The following is a 25,429-nucleotide window of genomic DNA, read 5'->3' on the forward strand; positions in this document are numbered from 1 at the left end:
TGAAAAAGCTGCATAGTTTTTCTTCTTCTGAGAATATCTTTATTTATTTATTTATTTGACGCAGAGTCTCACTTTGTTACCCTCAGTAGAGTGCTGTGGCGTCATTACTCATAGCAACCTCAAACTCTTGGGCTCAAGTGATCCTCTTGCTTAAGCTCTTAAGTAGCTGGGACTATAGGTGCCTGTCACATGGACTGGCTAGTTTAAAGATCTTGTTCAGGCTGATCTTGAACTCCTAAGCTCAAGTGATCCACACCCCTGGGTCTCCCAGAGTGCTAGGATTACAGCCATGAGCCAATGGACCCAGCCCATCTGAGAATATCTTGCTTTTCCCTCATGCCTTAAAGATATTTTTGCTGAGTGTAGAATTCTGAATTGACAGTCATTCAGCACTTGAAAAATAAAATATGCCATTCCCTTTTGGCATTCATGGTTTTAGGTGAGAAACCTACTGTCATTTGAATTATCTTTACCCCCTGTGGGTAAGATTTTATTTTCTGAATACTTTCTTTGTCCTTGGTTTTAGAAATTTTATTATGATATAACTTGGTACAGATTATTTTTGTGTCTTTCCTATTTAGAGTTCACTCAGGTTCTTGAATCTGTAAGTTTATGGCCCTGGCCAAATTGGGAAAGTTTTTACACCTTATTTCTTGAAGTGCTTTTTTTAGTCCCCTTATTCCCTTTCGCCTATACTTGTGAGACTTAGCTATCACTAGTATTTGATCTTTTGTTGTGGTTTCATAGGTCCCTGAGGATCTGTTCATTTGTTTTTAAGTCTATTTTCTATTAAGAGAGTGTGGTTTCTGATACTTTATAATTCACTGGTTCTTTCCCTTATTTCATCATTCTGTTCTTGAGCTTATTTACTGAGCTTTTTTTAATTTAGTTATATTTTTTCAGTTCTATAGTTTCCATTTGGTTCCTGTTTATATTTTCTATTTCTTTGCTAAGTTTTTCTCTTTCTTTGGTGAACCTATTTTTCATTTGTTTCAGGCACGTTTGTAATTGCTTGTTGAAGCATTTTTATCATAGTTGCCTAAATCGTTGCCAGATAATTCTAACAGTGCCCCACGTGGGCTCCACTCACATAGCAGGGATGGAGGATATGAGGGGATTAGGGTGTTATTGCCAGAAGAATCTCTGGCCAAGATCTCTGCTTGGTCTTCTCTGGCTCTGCCCTGCAGGAAGTGTTGGATACCTCCTTATAGACTTATGAGAGTAGAATTCTAAGCTTCCCGCATGGCTTTTGCTGGCATGGGTGGGAGTGAGCCCTACAGTGTTTGGCTAGAGTAGTAATATTTTTGTCTTAAGTTTTCTGTCTTGCTAGACTGCCCTTTCCTGATCTTTTGGTTAAAGACTTTTATTGGGGCTTTGTTATTGTTTTCCACTGTTGGTATTTCCAGATAGCCACCTTTTCATTTATAAGTCTAAAATATAATGAGGCAAAATGCAAACATAGGGACACTTACTGCGGAGTTGTTTCTAGTCAGTCCGCCTTCCTCTCTTTACCTTTCACAGACTTCTTGTGCTTGTTTTATCTGTAATGTTTAGGGCTTTTAGTGGTACTTAGTGAGATACATAGGAGATACATACTCCATCTTACAGGAAGTGGACTACTGGATTATTCCTTTTTAAAGAAACCTCTAGTGACTCCACTGCCTAAAGACTAATACAGTTTCTTGGTTTGTTATTCAGAGAGCTTTCGATCTATACACAATCTTAGCTTTTTCTCCATTTCCTATTCCTGTTTGTCTCTGTCACACCATTGTGTATGATGGAACCCTGAAATTTCTCCTATGTTCTATAAGATTCTGGACTTCAGCTGTTTGTATAACAAGGCCTTGATCAGTTCTTCTTTCTGAAATGTCCCAATCCTTATCTTAGGCTGTATACTCCATCACCTTGTAACTTGCAGGTTGTTAGGTATTTGTATCATTAAATATTTTGAAGGATGTGGAACTATAATTATTGCAGAATGTCAAATAATATGTTCTGCACTATAATAGTTTCATATTCCTTCTGAAGTAATTCATTGTAATTTTGATTCTTAAAATACCTGTTCACCAACATATGATTATGGAGGACCTACTCTTGTTGGTATTGTACTGGAATACTAGATCATTTAGATAATTTAGTTGGATGGCATTCATTCAAAATAAGTGTTATTAAAGCTAAATAACACCTTAATATTTTAGGCTGTGTTAATAATTATAAAGACATGGCTAGGGGTTTGAGTCCTAGTTGTGCCAGTTTGTGGAGCTTTGAAATAATTCCTGTGCTAAAACCCAGAGATTCTGATTCATTTGGTTTGGTATGGGATGTGGGGCCCTGGCATTGATTTTTTTTTTTTTTTTTTGAGAGATAGGATCTTGCTCTGTCTCTGAGGCTGGCTGATATTTTTAGAAAGCTCTTTTAAGTGATTATAATATGTGGCTAGATTAAAAATCTAAGTAAGCACAAGTGGTTTCAGTTACTTTTAAAGTTTTTCCCTGGAATGCTTCCATCTATGTAGGCTTAAACTTTGTATTTCAAAGTTTTTACCTTAATACATTTAAAAAAATTTTATTATACAGCCATCAGTTGACTTACCCATGTGATTGTAACACAAGGGTTATGTGAAATATGACCTGATTTGCAAAGGGAAGGCAACATTTTATGAAAATAATCAGATTTCTTTAGGCAATTTAAAATTATAAAATCCAAGATTATTTTCTCAAACTTTTTAAAATATTGATTTCTTTTTTTAAAAAAAGGTATAGGAATAACGCAGAGAATATAACATCCTATATAGATAACCATTTAAACTATAATGTTTTTGCTGAATTAATAATTTTTACTCTGATTTTAAATGTTTATTTTTTGGCAAACACCAAGATACTAGTAACCCTTTAGGTCTCTCAACTAGTTGTGAACAAGGAATTTACTGCTAGGGCAGAGAAAGCAGACATCAGCATTGATTAGTGAGTGTGGCAATCTTGAGTGTCTTATGGTAAAATCACTGTAGACATTTGGCATCTAAGTAGCGTATTTTACTTAGAGATTGATAAGACTTTTGAATTCTAGTAATAAAAGCAGGTAGGGATAAGGAAAGAAGGGTAAGTCAGAAAAAGGAAAAAAAAAAAGAAAAGAGGTCAGATAATAGAGAACATAGAGAAAAAATAGAATTGAAGATAAGAATTCAATTAACTTTTATAACAAAGCCTTTCCTCTGAGGAAGAAGAAATTAGGTGCTCTAGTTTGTTTTTTAGAGACACCCATTCAGTTTGGTTCATTATATTTGACCTCTGTGAGAAAAATATAGAAAGAATTATAAATTGACACTGACTTTTTCCTGTACTTAGTAATTGATTGATAATACGTTTTAGTTTCTTATGGAAACAGGTGAATACTTCGAAAGGCTGATCTTAAGGAATGGTAGTGAGAATTATTGGATAATTGTTGAATCACTTTTCAGATTTTCTGTGTTTCTAAATGTAGTGTATACTGTAAGTATAATGTGTCATTTAATCTATATATTTATGAAAGCTAATAACTTTTTTTGAGACACAGTCTCACTCTATTGCCCTAGGTAGAGTGCCCTGGCATCATAGCTCACAGCAACCTCAAACTGTTGGGCTTGAGTAATCCTCTTGCCTCACCCTCTTGAGTAGCTGGGATTATAGGAACCCATCATAATCTATTTTTAGTAGGAAAGAAGGTCTCGCTGTTGCTCAGGCTGGTGTCAAACTCCTGAGCTCAAGCAATCCACCACCTTTGGCCCCTCAGAGTGCTAGGATTACAGGTGTGAGCCACCATGCCCAACTGGAACCTAATAATTTTTAAGAAGTTTGATTGATCTATAGTAGGATTTCTAAGGGGAGATCATGGGAAGGTCTTGGTTTTTATTATGCCATCAGTCTTCTGTGGTCTTATTTATATAATTATTCAGTTTGCCTGTGAACAATATGGGTTTGAACTGTGTGGGTCCACTGACACAGGTATTCTTCCACCTCTGTCACCCTGATACAGCCCTTTTCTCCTTCCTTCTCCTCAGTCTACTCAATGTGAGGGGGGATAAAGGCCTTGAAGATGATCTACTTCCACTTAATGAGTACTATATGTATTTTCTTTACATTATGATTTTCTTTATAACATTTTCTTTTCTCCAGCCAAGAATATAGTATATAATACATACAACATACAAAATGTGTTAATCAGCTGTCCACATTAAGCAAGCTTCTAGTCAGTAGTAGGCAACAGCAGTTAAGTTTCTGGGGGGAGTCAAAAGTTGATATGCAGATTTTTTCTGGCACTTTTTCCTGCACTTAGTAATTGCGGGGGAGGAGGAGGGTCAGTGCCTCTAAACCCCATGTTGTTCAAAGGTCAGCTTGTAATTAATACTTACAGTATCATTTCAAAACTTATATGTGCTAGTTAGATCTCTATCCTTATGGCATTAGATAAAGCTATCAAATCCCATGGACTCTGCTTTGTGATGAATGGGACAAGGGAGGTCTCTGTGCTTTCAGACATTGAGGGCAGATTTTGAACTTACCCTTTATGCTACTGAAGGCAGACCTATTGCAATATTTGATACATAGGTCTGATTACCAGTGGTTATTCTGGAAAATAATCACTTTCCTTATTCTAAAAGAAAAGAAACTAAATCCTTGTAAAAATTAGCCCTTAAAGCTATCTCTACATGAACTCAGTGGTTTATCTTAATATTTAGAAGGAAAGGGTCACAGACAAAATGGTAAATAAAACTGGCTTGGCTCGGCGCCTATGGCTCAAGTGGCTAAGGCACCAGCCACATACACCCAAGGTGGCGGGTTCGAATCCAGCCCGGGTCTGCCAAACAACAATGATGGCTGCAACCAAAAAATAGCCAGGCGTTGTGGCGGGTGCCTGTGGTCCCAGCAACTTGGGAGGCAGAGGCAGGAGGCTCGCTTGAGCCCAGGAGTTGGAGGTTGCTGTGACCTATGCCACAGCACTCTACCCAGGGGGACAGCTTGAGGCTCTGTCTCCCAAAAAAAAAAAAACCTGGCTCTGTCCCTGATCTTCTGAAGCATATACTTTTAACAAATGCTGAATTTTATGCTTATAAGTGTAGGCTATGATGGAAACATATCGGAAGGGCAGAGCAAGCAGGATCAAATCTTGTCAGGTCCCCCCAAAAGTCTAAGAAGTGATTGATCATCAGAAAGCCATCAGAAAAACCAGGAAGGTGAGGATCAAAGACAACAGTAGCAGTGCTAATTTATGTAGTTATGATTTTGCATCTCTGTATGTCATGTTTTTTTCATAAAATCTTTCACATGGATATTGTCATTAATAATGTAAGGATCTCTGTTTCAGTATTAGAAAATTATTTTAGTCATCACTGTAATATATCAGAAGGGAGGGCATATGTCACATTTGTAATGTTTTCTTTCTTTTTTTTTTTTGAGACAGAGTCTCACTGTGTCACCCTCAGTAGTGTCCTGTGGCGTCACAGCTCACAGCAACTTCAAACTCTTGGGCTTAAACAATTCTCTTTCCTCAGCCTCCCAAGTAGCTGGGATTACAGGTGCCTGCCACATGACTGTCTATTTTTTTTTTTTATAGTTGTCATTATTGTTTGGCAGGTCTGGGCCGAGTTCAAACCTACCAGTCCTAGCTGCTGAGCTACAGCTGCTGAGCCTGTAATGTTTTCTTTTAAACTTCTTTGTGATGTATAAAATTGTCTTAGTTTCAAGCACTGATTAAATTTTTTATAAAATTGAGTTTAAATCAGGAATTACTTCTTTGGAAGCACCAAAAAGATGATTCTTGAACTTAAATATTGTAAAATAAAACTAATTTGGTTTTGTGTTACTTTATTTGCATAAATTTATTTTGGGTCCAATTCATGACTTTAAAGCCTGTGAACTACAAAGTGTTTTTAATCACCCAACAATAGAATATAAAAATTGGGTCACATTTTCTCAGAACCTTTGGAAAATGCATGCTCCAAACCATCAGTGACACATAGTTGGCTGACAATAAATCTTCTTAAATTTAAGAAAAAAAAATCAAAATACTACATCAAATTATGTTTTACAAAAAATGAGTGTAAAAAAATTAAGTCTAGGACTTGTTCTAACTTAGATAATAAGCAAGAGCATGTGTCATCTCCCCTGTGAAAATGTTTATTAGGCTTAACATTATTTTTTTTTTTTAATTCTTAGGTTTTCCTTGTCAGCTTACTGATGGAGAACGTCGTGATATTTTGTTTTGTATCATTTACTATATGCTTGTATGGTGTGTGTATGTGAACATACTCATTGTAACCAACACTGCAGGAGAATCTATTGTATTCCAGGTAATTCAAAAAATAAAAATGACATGGTTCCTTCTGTCAGTCCACTCATGTGAGGAGGGGAGACAGGGAATAATGACTGTAACAGAGTGGAAGGTAAATGATAACCCCGAGGAGGGAGAGCATGGTTACACGTCCTCACATTGAGTGTTGTGTCAGGGAAGGCTGCGAACCTGAGACAGGGTTTAAAACATGAGTAGAAATTTCCTGGACAAAGGGTTGTCAATAATGACATTGACAGTAGAGGTGACAGCATAGGTCAGTGCACAATCATGTAATAGCATTGCACATTCCGGGAGCTGCGCTTGGTTTCTTGTTGATGAGAAAGACATGAGGTAGAGAGAGAGGCAGTGGTACAGGCTATGAAGTATGAAACACTTGATGTCCTTAAGTGCTAAGTTTGACTGTTGATATCTCTGACGTTTCAGTTTGACATTTTTGTTTTGTTTTGTTTTTTTGTTTGTTTTTGTTTTCTTATTGTGAAAATATATCCTCCTTCTTCCAAATGGATGTTTCGGCTTGCGATTCTTTCAAAAGTTTCTTCTTAGAGCAATTTTTGTGAAACCATGGATAAGTCCAAAGTTTGTGTTATTTTTGAATATAAGTTCCATTGTGGAACCAGTGCAATGCAGACCACTTGCAATATCAACGGAGTGTTTGGGAAGGATGTAGTTAATATTATGTCCTTGGTGTGAGAAGTTCAGTTCTGGTCGCTTTAATAATGAAAATGAGTTTGTGGGTGATCTGAGACCAAGGTATATAATGGTGAGCTGAAAGCTATAGTGGACATGAATCTGTCTCTACCTGTGTGTCACTTAGCAGCAAGGTTTGACATTACTATTCCAGCAATATTGGACCATTTGAAACAAATTGGCAAGGTAAAAAAGCTGGACAGATGGGTTCTGTGTGAATTAAACAGGCATCAGAAGAGAAATTGTCTTGAAGCTTGCATTTCTTTGCCATCACAATGTAAAGGCAAACCATTTCTACATCGTATTGTTATGTATGATGAAAAATGGTTTGTTTCTGATAATTGCAGGCATTCTGAACAATGGTTTGATAAAGATGAAGTGCCGAAACACAGTCTAAAACCAAATATTTATCAAAAAAAGCTAATGGTGTCTGGTGGTCCAGCATTATCCACTACAGGTTCATGAAACCTGGTCAGTGGATTATAGTGGCTGACGACTGCAGCCACCTGGATGACATGAGCTTGTCAAAGAGTTGGCCACGGGGGACCATTCAGGATTTTCAAGTGAATTAGTGAGACGATTAATTCTGCAAGTGGATGAAGGGTAAATTGAAAGGGGGATGGGTTTATAATCAGGAAATCTTTGAGAAGTTACTTAATAATTGAGGCAATAGTGCTATTGAAGAGAATGAGATAGAGTCAGCAGGTTTTGTGCCGTTTGTATATGGAGGAAAAGGATAATATGAGGATTTCTCTTACGTTTTTGCCTTTTACAATATGTGTATGTAGGTATGCACATGTATTGGGGAATAATACAGAAAAGTTTACCATCAAATACTATTGTAATGCTACCTAAATGTATTCTGTTTTGAAATAATTTCAGACTTATAGATAAATTGTAAAAATAATTTAAAGAAATTCCATGTAGGGCGGCACCTGTGGCTCAAAGGAGTAGGGTGCTGGCCCCATATACCGGAGGTGGTGGGTTCAAACCCAGCCCCAGGCCAAAAAAAAAAAAAAAAAAGAATTTCCGTGTAGCCGTCACCCCACAGTGTCCTAATGTGAACTTATATCATATTTACTTTTCATAAAGCAATAAATAATTATTGTTTCTTTTCTGAACCATTTGAGAGTGGCTTGTAAACATTGTGTTTCTTTATGCCTAAATACTTACTTCCATGTGCATTTTCTAAAAAATAAGACAATAAAGGCTTTTTTTAAAAGGCCAAGGTATAATCAGTCATTAAAAATCAGGCAAGTAACATTGACCTGTACTCTATAGGCTTTATTTAAATTTTGCTATATTTCCTTATGTCCTTTTAAGTAAAAGAGAAAATTTTTTTCTTGGTTTAGGGTCCATGCAGGATTTCTGTGTTACTTTCAGTTGTCCTGCCTCCTTAGTCTCCTTTAATCTGTGATACTTCCTTGCTATTTCTTTTTGTTTCATGATAAGACATTTTTTAATATTTTAGAAATATACTACAATTTAGGTTTTTCTGCTATTTCCTCATGTTTAGCTTGAGGTTATGCATTTTTTTTGCCTGGGGTTCTATGGAAGTGATATGCCTTCTGTGTATCCTACTTGGAGACTACTGTTTTCTTCCATTACTGGTGATGTATAAGCTTTTATGAACTTGTTATGCAGGAGTTTTCCAGATTTCTCCACTGTAAAATTGCCGGTTTTCTCTTTACAATTAGTATGTATCTTGTGGGGAGATACTTTAAGACTATGTAAATAATCCTGTTTCTCATAAATTTTTTACCCACTAGTTTTATTTACTTATTTATTTTTTTGAGACAGAGCCTCAAGCTGTCACCCTGGGTAGAGTGCCATGGCATCACAGCTCACAGCAACCTCCAGCTCCTGGGCTCAAGCGATTCTCCTGCCTCCACCTCCCAAGTAGCTGGGACTACAGGTGCCCAACACAAGGCCTGGCTATTTTTTGGTTGCGGCCATCATTGTTGTTTGGCGGGCCCTGGCTGGATTCAAACCCACCAGCTCAGGTGTATGTGGCTGGTGCCTTAGTTGCTTAAGCCACAGGTGCTGAGCCAACCCACTAGTTTTAAAGTCACATTTCATATCTGAATCAGTTTGTGTCCTTTTGACATATGCCATAAATCTTTGAGAATTTTCTTATATTCTGGGAACAGGTGTCCTAGAGTCATCCTGTGCTTTCCTTCCCAGAGTTAGAATTTGCCATTTCTTTAAGGAGCCCTAATTCCTTTTAGTGAGAATGGTATTTAGAAATCAAGACCTGGGCATTTGTACTCATTGCTACCGAGCGAGCATTACTTTTAGCTCTTGTGTTAGTCATGGTTCTTTAGAGAAGCAAACCTATGGTGATTGGAATTGGCTTACGTGATTATGGAGGTTGGCAAGTCCAGTCTTCAACGTGGGCCAGCAGGCTAAAGACCCAGGGAGAGCTGGTGTTCGAGTTTGAGGGCCCTCAGGTGGGAAGAGTTGACGTAGCAGATGAAGTGTGTAGGCAGTCTTCTGGCAGAACATCTCTCACTGGGGGTTGGTCTTTTTGTTTTATTCTTGCTTTCAACTGATTGAATGAGCCCCTCTATATTATGGAGGGCAGTCTGATCTACCAATTCAAATGTAAATCTTTTCCCAAAACACCCTCACAGAAAACATAACAATATTTATCCAAATATCTGGGTACTCTATGCCTAGTCAAGTTAACACATAAAACACACCCTAAGAGACCTCTCAGTGGACAGGGTTAGGGCATACGTACCATATACACACATACACTCTCCCCACATCTGTCTCTGTGTATTAAAAACTATGACAACAAATTCCTGTTCTAAATGCCAATGCCACTGTGAGGTTCAGTCTAGCCTCCCCCCCCCTCCTTTTTGTAACTTCCTTTGACAGCAAGAAGCCTGGCTTCTGTTCTTCATGGTATACTTACTTATTTGCTTAGTCCTAGAGTATACAAAGGAAATTCAGAATTGCTAATCCTTAAGAACATAAAAATCAAACCATTTATGGAATTTAATGTTTATTCACGGCTCACTTTTGTTTACAACCTGAGAATATGTAGCAAAAAGATCATTCAAAAGTTACTTAGGTTAGTTCTTCCTTTCCCGTTTAGTATTGTTATGTTAGTCATCTAAAATAGAGATACTGGTTTGATTTTCATTTTAGGGTTTTTTAATTCTCGCTCATCTTTGTTGATCTCCTTACTTTTCTCTGAGTAACGGTAACGTTAACATGGCTTCAGAGTCAGCACCATACAAAAAGCCACACCCAGGGAAGGGCGGGTCGTCCCTCCCAGCTCTTCCACTTCTCAGACCCACCTGCCCTTTCCATTTTTCTCCCCCACTCCCTAGGCAGTTACTCTGATTAGTTTCTCATTTGTTTAACTCTTTTGTTTTTCTTACACAGAATGAACAGATTAATATATGTCTTATTTCCTACATAAAAGTAGTACACTACATATATTCCTGTACCCTTTGCTTTTTCCACTTAAGAGTATATTCTGGATACACATATTATTTTAATAACATAAAGAGTTCTTTCTTTATAGAGTTAGTGCTCCACCCTGTAGACATACTGATTTCTTTACTCAACCGTGCTCCCATCTGTGGACATTCAGGTTATTTCCAGTGGTATTTTCCAATTATAAGTAATGCTACAGTGAATAATCTTGTGTAATATCTATTTTTATACTGTTGCAATGTGTCTTCTTCCTTGTCACTTCTTATTTTGATATTTGTCCTTCCCCCCTTTTTTTGGATTAACTTTGTCTGCTTTCTTTCTTTTGTTTTTTTTGGAGACAGAGTCTCACTATGTCATCCTAGGTAGAGTGCTGTGGCATCACAGCTCACAGCAACGTCAAACTCTTGGGCATAAGCAATTTTCTTGCCTCAGCCTCCCAAGTAGCTGGGACTATAGGCACTTTCCATAATGCCCAGCTTTTTTTTTTTTCTTTTGCTCTTGTTGCAGTTGTTGTTTGGCAGGCCTGGGCTGGGTTCGGACCTGCCAACCCCAGTGTGTGTGGCCTGTGCCCTAGCTGCTGAACTACAGGCACTGAGCCATTGTCTACTTTCTTAATTTAAAAAAAATCCAGGATTTTGATTTATGAATTAGATATAATGATTTTTTTAATTTCTCTACCTAATTTCTTTAGTATTTATTATTTCCATTTTCTGTTTTCTCTTGGTTAATTTTGTTCTTTTTGAATTAGGAATTTATTTTTACTTTTCATATAAATATTTAAGGCTGCAGATTTTCCACTGTTCAGTGTATTTAATGTGTTTTTTCATATTATGTTTTAGCGTAACAAGTTTTATTTAAAAAGAACAAAGAGAAAGTTTAGAGCACTTTCAAAGAGAGAGTTGGAAGTGGGTTCCTCTCATGAAGGAGGGGAGGTGAGAGAGACTCTCATTAGTTTTTAGAAAATCCGTAATTTCTATTTGTACTTTTCTATTTCAAGAGTCAAGAGTAGCAGGTTTAGTATTTCCAGGTAGAATGCCCTTTTTGTTTTGATTTTATTAGTAATATCTAGTTTTACTAGAATTTGCCATCAGAGCATTTGTATTATTCTTCTTCATGGAACATACTGTTGCTTTTTAAATGACCCACTACTGTGTTATTACTTTTTTTTGATTAGTATTTATGTCTACTTAAGAAGGAGGTATTTTATCAGGGTATAAAGATTGCTATATACCTCTAAGCTCTAACTATATTACATAGGAATTTTTACATTCAGGGTGAAAAGAGTATACAGGTTGATATATACCTATACTATGTATTTATGTTTTATGTAAGTTTTTTACATTCTCAGTAAAGTTCGTGTGTGTGTGTGTTCCTGTGTCTTTTTGCATCCCTGTAATTTCTGTCTCTTAAAGATAGTTGTGATATTTGATGATAGGTATATGCAATGCTTACATCTTCATTGAGAGTTGTGGCTTATAACATTAATTAGTGTGTCTGTATACTACTGATGGACTGAGTTTGCATTCAGGATGAAGTCTGGGTGCTTCCTGATGTAGAATGGTCCGTGGCCCTATAGTCTCTCAGTAAGGGCAGGTCCTTTCTACCATAGGTTTGTATCTTATGGCAGAATCATTGCAACATCTTTTGATTCTGCCACTGTCTCTATAGACTATAGCAGATCTCCTCCCAACTCCCATTACACACATGGATATCTTTGTTAAGAAAGGAATAACCCCCCCCCCCCAAGTAAGAGTGTAATTGAGGTATGATACTCAGGCCAGGAAGAATGTTGAGGCACTTTTGCATCTACAACACACACATACACTCACACTCACAGCATATTTGATGTCTGTTGTGTCACAGAGGCTGCCTGGTAGCACGTGAAATGGCACTATAATTTTACAGTGTGAAGGGCTGGGGACTATAAATGGATTATGGCCTCAGCAGTTGATAGACTATAGATTTCTGAGAGGGAAGGGATCATAAGGAAACAGTTCAGAAAAGATGATTGTCTTGTTTCTAGTTCTTTTAATTATAAGTATTGCAGCCAACATGAGTGAGCTTTGGCTGAAGGGAGAGTTAGTAGAATTCTATCGAATTGCCAGTGCTGAGTCGCAGCCCAGTTCTCTTATGGTCCTGAAACTAAGGTGAGAGGCAACTTGGTTAAGGTCACACTGCTAATAAGGGGTAAAGTTCAGGTTTGCTCCCAGGTCATTCTGGCCCTGGTCTTCATCATGACACCCTGCTCCCTCTGCTTATTTTCAGGGGATCCGACAGTCATGTTGAGGGCTCCATAGGCAGTGTGGAAGTGCTGGTGCCTCCTGCCTAAGCTTTGTACTGGAAGCAGTGATCACTCTTGAGAAAGCCATTTTTACTTTAAATCAATTTTTGTAAAATAAATAATTGTCATACTTCCTCATTTTAAAGAATTATGTATGTTGTTTTTTCCCATGAAAAATGCTAGTTGTTCTAATACTCCTTTAGAGTATAGTAGTAGTTGATGATAAAATTGGTATTATTTTTCCTCAACTATTACAAATATTCACTAGCAAAAAACTCTTATTTTTGATAATCCAAAGAAATCCTAAAGTACAATCACTTGTGTATTCTTTCTGTCAGATAATTTGCTGAATGAGAGGTGGGTGGTTAGAGGCAGGAGCAATCTAAATAGTGCGAGAAAGTACTAAGGGCTCAGAAGTTGTATAGAGAATTAAAGTGAGGAAGCAAAGGGGAGGAGGGGGTGATAGCAGTAAATATTGTATTAAAAGTTAAGTTGTAACTTCATTAAATGGAAAAATGTACATGTTAAATAGTGACTTTTTCCAAGTGTTGAAACATAGATAATGAATACCCACTTAGGTTATAAAAGTAGTAAAGTCAAAGAAGCCACGACATTTCCAGAAGCCAAAAGTCAGAGCTGGCTCGGCATAAAGAAGGCTTTATAAAGTGCCTCTCTTCATTTGTGATCTGAATGGGCTGGGTCCCAAAATGTTTCGGTAAATGTTCCTGAACTCTGTAATTTAATATTCTGTTCAAAGTAAATACATGCTCTATTCATAGTGCTTTGACAAATTTAAAATTACCTAAGCTTGTTTTTCCCTTACTTGTTCTTCTGCTTCCTAATTATTCTGCTGAGTGGCAACTACATGAGAAAGATGGCAGGATCCTACGAAAGGAGCTTATTCAACAGATATTAAATATTTATTTTGCATTGGCTGTACTCCAGGCATTGTCCTAGGTGAGCAGACATGTTCAAATGATAAAGACAATACCTATTTTAGATTTCAGAAGTAACTTTTTTGGCTTTATTCATTGTATGTAAATAAAATAGGTTGCTACTAAATTTGGAACATACTCTTTCTTAAGTTGTAAATATGTGTCATGGTCAAAATCTTTGGCATCTGTTTCTTTTCTGGATCAATCAGTGTGACATTTATTGATTAAGCACCTCAAAGATCTGCCTATTCTTCTGACCAGCCACTGCTATTTGCATACCCCAGTGAATGCACGCTGTGGACAGAAAAATTTTGCTTTTCTCAGTAATTTAATCACTTAACAAAAAGTATAATATGGTGATAGTGAGAAGGAGACTGCTGAGAAAGCTATAGTCGCAAAAGTGAAAAAGGCCTAAAGAGACAGGGAATAAAATCCCAGAATCTGGGATTCTGCTGGCCGCCTGCTTCTTGTTATCTTCTGGCTGTCTCATTTATCGGAATTGGTTTCCTCCCTCCTCAGCAGTCTCTAGTGGGGTCCAAATGCTCACATCTTTCTCCATAGAGGGCTTTAGAGTATGATGTTGATGAATAGGAGAATATTTTAAGAGTACGTGTAGTCTCTTTTCTACACGTACTTGAGATATTTTCTACCTCTTGAGATATTAAAATAAAATATTATTGCACATATTTTTAAGGGTTATACCTGCCTTATTATTTATATTATTTTTAAGGGTTATACATTATTGATATGTTTGATTAGTCTTTTGAAATTTTATTTCACATATACAGAAATGTAGGCAATAGTACAGGACCACTTTTTGCCCATCATCCACTTTCAGTAATTATCAACAAGTGGCCGTCCTATCCCATGTATATTTTCCCTTCCCCATTAGTGAGGCCACTCCTGGTGCTGTTATCTGAATGGCCCCTGCTATTCGTGTGTTGAAAGTTAATCCTCACTGTTAAGAAGTATAGTCTTTGGGAGATGATTAAGTCACAAGGGCCCTGCTCTAAAGAATGGGATTAGCATCCTTATAAAAGGGCTCAAGGTTGAAAGGAGTGCTCTATTGCCTACTTTCTGTCATGTGAAGACACAGTGTTTGAACTCTTTTTGTCCTATCTCTTCTGCCACATGAGGGCACTTAGATGACATTATTTTAAAAAAAGCTTTTATTAGGTTTTGAACCTGCCTATGCCTTGATCTTGGACTTCCCAACCTGCGTAATTGTGAGACATAAGTTTCTACTATTTATAGATTACTCAGTCTCAGGTTTTTTGTTATAGCAGTGCAAATGGATTAAGACAACCAGACATATTTCATTAAAGTGTATGTCACTGCAAGATAAAGGACTCTTTAAAAAACATAACCTTAATATCATATCTTAAAAAATGAACATTGCACTTGTTAAAGATTTTTCTTATTCATATGAAAATAAAGCTTGCTGTGTTAGTCACCAGGAGGATGAGAATTAGTATAACTTAGGGCATCAGAGCAGGGCCTTTGTAGTAGATACAGGGAAAAAAACAATTTTTTTTCCTTCTCTTACATAGTCAATGCAAAATACTTCACCTCTGGTCACAAAAATATGTGGCTATTTTTCCTTACCAGCAACAGCCAATTTTCCAGTGGACACCAGTGGAATATTCTAAAATGTATGTCAGTTTTGACACTGTGTACCCGGAGATAGCATCAGATACCGCAGGTTGAGGGTGAGCCACGAGGCCGCCTGCCCCCGCTGCGACCGGTGCTTTTGCTGACCAGCCGTAAATTATGATTCCTTTGCCTCTCTCCTCAAATTCAATTAATTTGCTAGGGTGGCTTACAGAACTCATAAAGGCTATTACAAAGGATACAGATGCCCAGCCACATGGAGGAGATACCCAGGATGAGGTCTGCAGGAGGGAGTATGGAGTTTCCCTCTGTAAGGGTAGCTCAGTGGATATTCTACCCTTCAGCAGCTTCCATGTGTTCAGCAGTTTAGAAGATCCCCAAACCCAGGCCTTTAGGTTTTTATAGAGGGTGCTTTTTATGGAGGGTAAGTATGATTGATTACATCATGGGGCAATTGATGATAATGCAATTCAGGGAGGTGGAACTGAAAGTTCCCACCCTCTATCATATGATGCGTTTCCCATACAAAAAGCCCCCATCCTGAGGCTGTCTGAAGAGCCCCGAGTCAGCAGTCATCTCATGAATGTGCAAAAGGACACTTTTCACTTGAGAGAGTCTAGGATTTGGGAAGCTCTGTGCGAGGATACACAGGTGGAGACCAAATATACAGTATATTTCTTACATCACAGTATCACACCTTTGGACTCAGACAGCCTTAGGCTTAAATGTCAGTTTTGCTACTTAGAAGGTGCATGACCTTGAGCAGGTTAACCTCCATCTCCCTAAGCCATAGTTTCCTCTGCTGTTAGACGGTGACCGATAACAATTCTAACTTCATAGGATTGTTGTGAGTTATAAGTGAATACACAGATTAGGATAGTGCTTTGTGCATAAAACATGATCAGTAATGTTAGCATGATCGTTATTTTTACTTGAGAGTGTAAAATATACATAATTAGAGATCTCACTTTTTAGGGGAAGGCAATGTTTGAAAGTAATGTGTGTTCAATAATGTTCTTAACCTTTTTCTTAGGGAATCCGGAACAATCTTTGTACTGTTTTAATTCAAAGACATGTTTTTATACCTTTTTCAAAAGCAAACTTTACTGTAATATCATTGAAAGGAATAGATATTTAACCTTTAATCAAATCTTGGATGTCTTTGTGTTGATAAGAAAACTTTAAAATACCCTAAGAAATAAGAACGTTATTTTAATTTTCCCTTGAGGTTAAAAATGAAAAGCAAATCTGAGCTCTCTTTGTAGTACCAATTTACAGTAATGAAGAGTTTGGGCAACCTGTGTGTATAAAGATGCTGTCAACACTATTGTTTATATTCTCCTTTCTTCCCCTCATTTAATCTATTTAATCTTTTTTCTCCTTGTTTCATCCCCTCCAGAATGTACAGTGTTGCAAGAAATTTATCTTTGCAGCTGAAATCTTTTCATAGCAGTATGTTCTAATTATAGTGTAAGTCAGGAGGATAAATCGCTAAGCATATGTAGTTCATTTTACAGACTTTCTGGCCAATACTGCTTACATATTGTGAGTTTGTTTTTTTTTAATCTTTAATGTGCACATCATTTTTATCTAGATTGTTTTGCTTTACAAAGTGGGCAATTCCCTTGTCTATTTCTAAAATTATTTTTTGACGCCTTTATTGAGCTAAAATTTATGTACCATAAAATTCACCCATTTTTTGTTATGCCATTTATTAATGTTTAGTAAATTTCAGAGCTATGCAACATCACTACAACTTAATTTTATAATATTTCCATCACCCCCATAGGAAACCTGGTGTCTATTACCAGTCACTCCCCCTATCTATCTACCCCAGCCCTAGGCAGCCACTTTCCTTCTCTTTGGATTTGCCTCATCTGAATATTTCATATGAATAGAATCATACAACGTGTGACCGTTTGTGTCTGCTATCTTTCATATAGTATAATATCTTTGAAGTTTATCCTCTATTATCTCTCAATATTTCTTTCATTTTTGTTTCCATTATATGAATGTCCATGTTTTGTTTATCCATGTAGAACTGATGGACATTGGGTTGTTTCCATGTCTTGGCTATTATGAATAATGTTGCTAAGGACATGTACAAGTTTTTGTATAGATATATTTATAATTCATTAAAAATCAACACGTACAAAGTAATGGCCTTCTGCTGTTGTTTATATGTTTTTAATTTTGATTGTATTGTGTGACAGTGCAATGCACTGGGGAGAAACACCAGCCAGTGCTCTAAACCCTGTGTTTGGCCCTGCTACTCACTTTCTGTGGGCCTTAGGAGGGTAGATCTGTGAATGCTTCTAGATCTCGTTTTTCTTTTCTGTAAAATGAAAAAGTTTGGAATAGGTGATCTCTGTGTTTCCAACTCTATGATTTATAAATCTCTTAACTTTTTTAATACTTTGAACAAAAATGACTCCTTTGTGCCTCAGTTTCTCATCAGAAAAGAATAAGTTATTAGTAGAATTATATGTGAGGATGGAATATTCTTGGAACATAAAGAGGTATCGGAATAAGATTGCAACTGTTTTAGTCTTTTTGATCAAGAAGACCTTAGTGGGAATGTTTTGACTGTGGCCTCAGTGGTAGGAAACTAATAAACCAGTAGTTAGTGGAGGAAGGAAAATATAGCTACTAGTAATAGATGCCATTTATTGAGTGCTTGCCATCCTAGAGTATGTGTACACTGTGTGTACAGATTAGCTCACATAATTCTCAATTCTGTTCAAGCTAGGTTCAGTGATTAATACCCATAAAAGAAATGAAAGCAATTGCTAAAACCACCTAGCTAGTAAAGTGGCTAGCCAGGAGTCACATCCTGGCTCCAAGGCCATGATTTTTACCCCTGCACTGAAATGCATTTTAGGGGGGATAACTCTTGGGAACAGAATGCCAATGCCTCCCTTTAGAAAGGGAGGTTTGCTTAAGGAAGATAGCTCATGCTAATCTAACAATCCCATGATGGATAAAAGAAGTGGTCACTCTGTGAATACTTAATTTTTCATATGTGTCTTATATTACTTGATCTATGTAATAGTGAAACGACATTTTTTTATTGTTGTTGTTGCAGTTTTTGGCCAAGGCTGGGCTTGAACCCCCCACCTGTGGCATATGGAGTTGGCGCCCTACTCCTTGAGCCACAGGCACCAGCCATGACATTTTAATTATTGAGCAATTTCAAGCATTTACAGTATGTCCAGTATTATTGGGTAGTTTTGCCATAAAAAATACAGTGTGTATATATATAATATGTATGTGTATATATATGTATATATATACACATGCGTGCGCACGCACACACATATATTTTCTTTTAATGAGAATTTTATGGAGAGTAACTCTTTTCATGCATTTCGCTGGCTTCTTTCTGCCTTGGCATAGTCCATTTTTTAGAATAATTTTCTGTTTTTAAAGTTAAAACTTTTTTTATACCCTTTTAAAAAAAGAAACTGTTTTTACCCCCATGACAAAAAATGTAATGTCAAAACCTCAGTTCTTCTTACAGATGTATTATTTTGTTTGAACAAAAGTCCTGTTTTATATATTTGTGGTATCTAATATGAACACTAAGCATTAATTTGTATGTCAATTAGTTGGAATTAGGGACCCTAATCTCTTCCCTCCTTCCTTTTTCCTTCCTTCCCTGAGTAACTAGGTCTGATTTATATGGTAAAAATGGTATTATTTAGTCATTAATTTAAGATACATCTTAAACTCTGATCAAATACATTAGATTCTCGTATACCTGGAATGCTGGATTTGGTCTGAGCTCAGCTCAATGGAAGGCGTGCATGTCTTTGCTGAAAATAGAGGAAGAACATTTCTTTCTAAGAGGAAGATTAGGAGAGAAGATATTTAGTGATAACAGAGAAAGTCTGAGTTGAAGAGGACAAGAAACACATCTGACAATTGTAGAGGGATTGGAATCTAGAAATCAGATGATGGAATTTGTAAAGTTACTGAATCTGGATCTGCTTCCCCCGTGTTGATGGAAGGAGACCTCACCCAGCCAGGTGAACTCAGTAGACACATCCATGCCTTGGAAGAGAAAGGGGTTCAGGCTTCTGGAGCGTGACACAAGGCTCAGATGTAGAAGGCATGCATTTTGAGAGCTCATCTCAAGGAGCTCTGGCAACAGGTAGTGAGGTTCTAGCCAGGGGCACAGGGTGCACTCTGTAGCTGGGGATGCCAGAAATATCTTTACCCTCCTGCTATTCCATAAGTGTGATTTGCTTCTCTAAAGCAGTTACTTATTTTCCTTTTTGCTGCCCGGATTTTGGTAAAGAGGAAGTCAAACTGAGGATTTATCCTCACATTAACACAGATAAGAGCCAAAGAGTTAAAAAATATTTATACACTGAAGACATTTTAAAATCTGAACCTTCAAAAATGGAAGTTTGCAGCTACCGAGGGTTTGGCAGAATTGCTCGAGAGGTGGGTCCTGAAGGATGGATTTCCTTCTGCTAACTTTTGTGTAGCTCTTGAGAACGGGCAAGGTGAGGAGGGTGGTCTAGGAGTGATTGCTTATAATATATAGAAGTTTTTGAAAAGGATTAAAAGTGATGGGCTGTCATTACCATTAGTAGTAGACATTTGAGTTTTCAAAGCTTTAAGGACTTTTAATGTCTCACTGGACTGCTTAATGTAAGGTTCTCGTCTCTCCAGGTGGATTATCAGTATTTTCACAGAAAACTCAAGAAACATCTTGAAGTCTTTTTCTTTTTTCCTCCCTCCTCTTTCCTTCCTTCACTGAGTAACTAGGTCTGATTCATGTGGTAAAAAATGGTATTATTTAGTAATATTTTAGCTTTTAGAGGTATTACACTTTATGATTAGACCAGGTTTATGCTTAAAATAAGTCATTGTTTTATCATTCTGGTTTTAAACCTGTCTAAGGGATTTTTCTTTCATTTAGAATTTCCCATACTATCTTAAAACCAAATTATTAATCATACACTGGCATCTGCAGCAACACAAAAATTACATAAATTTTCCACTGTCAATCTGTTTCATTGATGTAGTGCTCTAAAGCTAAGCGGTGTTGGTTTATTTATGTATAGTGTTACATGGGGCTATATGAAGTGATTAACCCAGCTGGGTAGCACTAAATACCTTTATGTGTGTTCATATGTTCGTTTATTTTAATTGCTCTCATTTTATAATGACAATTGAAAGCATTTCTAATCTCAATTTAAGAATAACTGTAGCTTTAGCATGTACAAGCAATGCAAAGCTGAGAAGCCTACATTCTGATTTTGCTCCTTGCCATTATGTGTCTACATGATGTAGACTTATTTAGAGATGATTTAGTTACCCTTAGGCTATCCTAATAGGTTTTCCCTGGTTGCTAAAAATGCTCTTTGAAGAATCTAACTGAATCTTCCAAATAAACTGGTTGATTTATGCTTATTGAGGAAGGAGTTCCAGTGCACCCTCTTATATCAATTACAATCTCTTATGAAATGCAATTTGCTCAGTCTTGATTAAAAGGCCTGGCAATCCTCTGTCCTGCTACTCAGTATATCCTCTGCTGCCCTCTAATGGCCGCCCATCAATGCTGCCCACTGATGTCCATCTTTAGTCGCCATCAGGAACCTGCCTTTCTCCAGCCTCCAGCAGCTTAGGTAGCTATTACATCTCTTTGAAGGAAAATCATGCACATGTGACTCCTGACTGCCCATTAAGGTTTTGCTATTCAGGTCGCTGTGATAATGTTAGGATTTCTAGCGTGTTTTGCCTTACTGTTTCACATATTTGTTCATTTTATTGTTCTTTTATCTATCTACTAATTCATCAGGTCTTTTGTGGCCTTCTAGCCTTGCCTCCGTATAGTAGGTTCTTAGGTTCTTAGTATAAATTTCTTGAGTGGGTGAATGGATGAATGAATAAATACAAAGATGCATAAAACTTGGTCTCTGCTCTTAGGAAGAGAAGATATCAACTTAATTACTATTTGGTCGCCCTTATTTTCCTATTTTTAATTCTCTAAAATCTTGGGAAAGATGATCCAACTAGATGATGAATACAAATATCAGTGGAACCCTAGTTGCCCCATATTTTTAGTTCTTAGAATTCATCATCCCTAACCATGGAGGGGCTCTGTGTCAGGTAGGATTTACTCTGTACCTAGAAATAATGATCATTTATTTTCTCGTTTTTTGTAGAAGGTAACACACAGCCATTGTTTCATTTTTGTTTATATTCATCAGTCTTAAAGTCTTCATCTGCTGTAAACTCTGGCTTTCTGCCTCCTTTATATTTAATAAACTGTAACTTAAAATAGGTCCTGTTTAAAATGATCATATGTGAAATACAGCAAGTACAGTGGTGTGTACTTAGTTTTTTCTTTGTTAAATATGTTGTGAACTCCTTAATTCTTCTGTTTATTAGTCTGCTTTATTTTTTCTTATACTTGTCAGGTACATGTTCATTATTTTATGTCAGGTACATGTTCATTTGCTTGTTTGAAAGTATAATCCACTCATATATTAAGATTGAATAATTCTTGTGAAAGAGAAAAATCTTTGTTCCAATGGAGAACATGAACTGGTACTTTTATGTTATTCACATTTTATTGTAGAGATGGTGGTTAGTTGTATTTTGTAAGATTTCCCCTTCATTTTGTGTATTTTTTTATATTATCAGTTTTAACTAATCTATCATATATTAAAATAACCAGAGGGGAAAATTCTTTTTTTTTTTTAAATGGCTGTGCTGAAAACTAGAAAATCTAAAACAAATAATTTTTGAACAATGAAATTTAGCTTGAAGTAGTGAGATAGTAATTATTTTTCATTAGCCATCTCTTTTGTGACAATAATGAAAGAGATTGATGGAAAGAGAGCGGTAGAAGGGAGGAAACTATAGCAAATAAGTAATTGTTTTTGTGTCCTGATGACTGCTTTACATTTTAGCTATCAGTTCATTTGATCTTGGTTCACAAACCTGTATTTCTCATTGCTTTAAACTACTTTTTCAGGATATTTTAAACACCAAACAACAAAACAAGCTGTTGGATTAAAAAAGTAAACAAGGTGGTCTGTTAAGCTGTTGACCCCAACCTCCACAGAACTGAGCAGCAGACCATCACGACCTGACGTCCACCTCCTGCCCCATCTCCCCCACCCCCCATCTGTGGAAGCATTTTTGTCTTCCCTGAAACTGGTCCTCAGTGCCAAAAAGGTTGGAGGTCATGGGGGGTAAAGTAAAGGAAAGTTTGGAAAAAGCACCTGTCCCTGAGAAGACAGAGATAAAATGAAGGATTGCTTCTAAATATATGGTACTAGTTTGCCAAAGGAAATCTAGACCAAAAAACTCAAATCCTTTGCCTCTTCCCTTCAAGTATATGGAGAACACAGTGGTGAAAAATTAAACTTGAGCACTTGTTGGCACAAAATCACTCACAAAACTTTAGTAGCCTAGGTTTTACTCCAGGGATCCCCTGCAACTTTTATGCCTTGTAGGGATCTTGGGTATCCCACATGTTCTTATCTCTTGGGTCCTGTTTAATTCGGCTTTACTGTGACACGGGTTAAAACCTCAATAAGAATTGGTGAGCATTCTTATTCAAAACAAATGGCAGAAGATTTTTTTTAAAAGGGTTAAGTGATCAGAGATGCTGTCTACTAACTCTAAATTGTAGTTATGCATCTTACACCAGTCGAATTTCTCCACTGACTAAAAAAGAAGTAACTAACGTAAGTGTAATTTACAGAATTGATGAGAAGAATGGAGAAATTAGAGGAGGAAATTAGAGGCAGCTGAGAATTTGTGCTCACAGCATAGGAAAAATCTCATTAGGAAGCCCATTCTCTTTGTAGATTAAGTTGTCTCTGCCACTGCGTTACATTCAGCACACTGTACCCTATCAATGCATTAATGTACACAGTGATGATTTAATAAAAAATTAAAGATTGAAATCCTCTGTGGGAGCATCCCATTGACAGCCTAGGTCAGACATTTTGCTTGTAGCTTTCAGGGGCCCATGAGGTCTAACTATTTTTTTATAATAATTCTTAGGTATCAGTGGATTAAAAAACTGTAGATTGTTTTTTAACAATTTAAAGAGTTAAAAAAAAAACTGTATTGACATTTGCAATGGTATAAAAGCATGGATAGGCAGAAGTGCTAGTGCCATAGCATGTATCATAGCATTGCTTTACCAGTGAGTTTTATGCTTTTGTGTGTTTTCATGAGGGCAATGTCCTTTTATTTCCAGGGCTTAGACTTTCTTGAGCATTTCTTGTGGGGTCATTCTATTGATAATAAATCTCCTTTACATTCCCTTGTCTGAGATTGATTTGTTTCTCCCTAATTTGTGAGGGATAATTTTACTAGATATAGTATTCTTGGATGGTGGTTGTTTTCTTTCAGCATTTTGAAAATATCATCTTATTCTCTTCTTGCCTATAAGGTTTCTGCTGAGAAATTAGCCGTTAGCTTGATGGAATTTCCTTTATAGATGACCAGAGGCATTTCTCTTGCTGTTTGGGGGATTTGCTGTTATCATTGACTTGAGACTTTCTGAATTTCTCGTTTTTTTTTTTTTTTTTTTGAAACAGAGTCTCACTCTGTTACCCTGGCTACCTGGCTAGAGTGCCATGGTGTCAAAGCTCATAGGCACCTCGAATTCCTGGAGTCAAGTGATCCTCTTGCCTCTGCCTCCCCAGTAGCTGGGACTATAGGTGCCTGCCACAATGTCTGTCTAGTTTTTCTGTTTTTAGTAGAGACAGAGTCTTGCTCAGGCTGGACCCAGACTTCTGGACTCAAACAATCCATCATCCTTGGCTTTCCAAAGTGCTAGGATTACAGGCATGAGCCAGCACGCCTGGCCTCTTTGGTTGTTTTTAAGGACTATCTTTCTCTTTGGCAAATTTCTCATTTATGTTCTGAATTGTTTTTCTGATTTTTTAATTCTTTTCCAGAATTGTCTTGTATCTCACCAAGCTTTTTGAAAGTCATTATTTTGAATTCTTTCTCTGTGATTTTAACATTTTATTTTTTGATGAAGGTCTGTTGCTAGAGAATTATTGTGTTCTTTGCAGGTGTTATATTTCCTTGCCTTTTCATGTTTCCTATATCCTTATGTTGGTATTTCTCATCTGGCATGACAGTTGCTTCTTTATATTTTTAAACATATTTTAATAAATGAGGACTTTTTCTTGAAGGTTTATTAGGAAAACCTTCATTGGTTGGGTAAGGCACTTTGGCTTTGATTCTGGATGCATGAAGTAGTGTAGTCTCTTCATGATTTCTTTGGCTTTAAACAGTATCAGTGGTATCATTGATTTCCTTAAAGTGTTAATGTGTGGTTAATAGTGGAGGCTGTGGTGGACTTTTGTTGTAGACCAGTTATTAGGTAGGCAGATCAGTGTCCAGTCCTCTAAGTGGCACTTTCAAGTAGGTGCCAGCTGAGGTGGTGGTGGCCCAAAGTTTAGTAGGCCCAACCTCAGGCCTCTGGATGGATTGTTCAGGTGCTTGAGATGATAGATTGGATTGGGCAATCCCTAGAACCCAGGCTATCAGAGATGCTGTCTGCTCACTGTAGTCTTTTGTGTGGGTGTGTGCTACATCTGGCTCCCCAAGGGTGAGAGCAGGCATTGGTGGGTAGTTGTCAGACCCCAGGCAGAGTGGTTAGGTGAGAGGCAGCAATAGCTGTGCTGAAGCCTGGCACTGGATAGAGTGTTCTTAACTCTATTGTTCAGGCTAGAGTACAGTGGTGTAATCACAGCTCACTGTAACCTCAAGTTCCTGGGCTTAAGTTATCCTCCTGCCTCAGCTTTTTCCCAGCTAGGTTATTATTGTTGTTGTTATTATTTGTAGAGGTGAGGTCTGTTTAGATGGGTCTTGAACTCCTGGCCTCAAGCAGTCCTCTCACCTTGGCCTACTTAGAGCCATTATGCCCAGCCAATATCTGGGATTTTAAAAAAAAAGACTAGATTTTTTGCTGGGCAAGGCTATAACTTGAGTTTTTAGCTCCAGTTGGCTGTTTAGTGCCTGAAATGGGATAGATTGATAGCAGGTTTTTGTTGAATAATATACTTTAATGTAAAGAATCATATTTTCTGCTCTACTGGGAAGTTGTTTTCAAGAGTGTTTGCTTATACTAAATACAATAAGATTT

General features: G+C 37.1%; 1 protein-coding gene across 2 annotated transcripts in view; it reads left to right on the top strand.

Moving 5' to 3' along the window:
• SESTD1 (SEC14 and spectrin domain containing 1) overlaps positions 1 to 25,429 on the top strand; it is a 116,682-nt gene that overhangs the window by 18,375 nt on the left and 72,878 nt on the right. Inside the window, exon 1 of one of the 2 annotated variants that reach the window (XM_003791473.3) lies at positions 6,290 to 6,325. The exons of the other annotated variant lie outside the window; for it this stretch is intronic. The gene's annotated coding sequence lies outside the window, so the exon portion shown is untranslated. Of the gene's footprint in view, positions 1 to 6,289; positions 6,326 to 25,429 lie in introns of those variants that run through there. 2 annotated transcript variants of the gene reach the window in all.

The sequence above is a fragment of the Otolemur garnettii genome, unplaced genomic scaffold (assembly GCF_000181295.1).
Source record: "Otolemur garnettii isolate 467f Iridium unplaced genomic scaffold, OtoGar3 scaffold00048, whole genome shotgun sequence".
In the NCBI taxonomy this organism is placed as follows: Eukaryota; Metazoa; Chordata; class Mammalia; order Primates; family Galagidae; genus Otolemur; species Otolemur garnettii.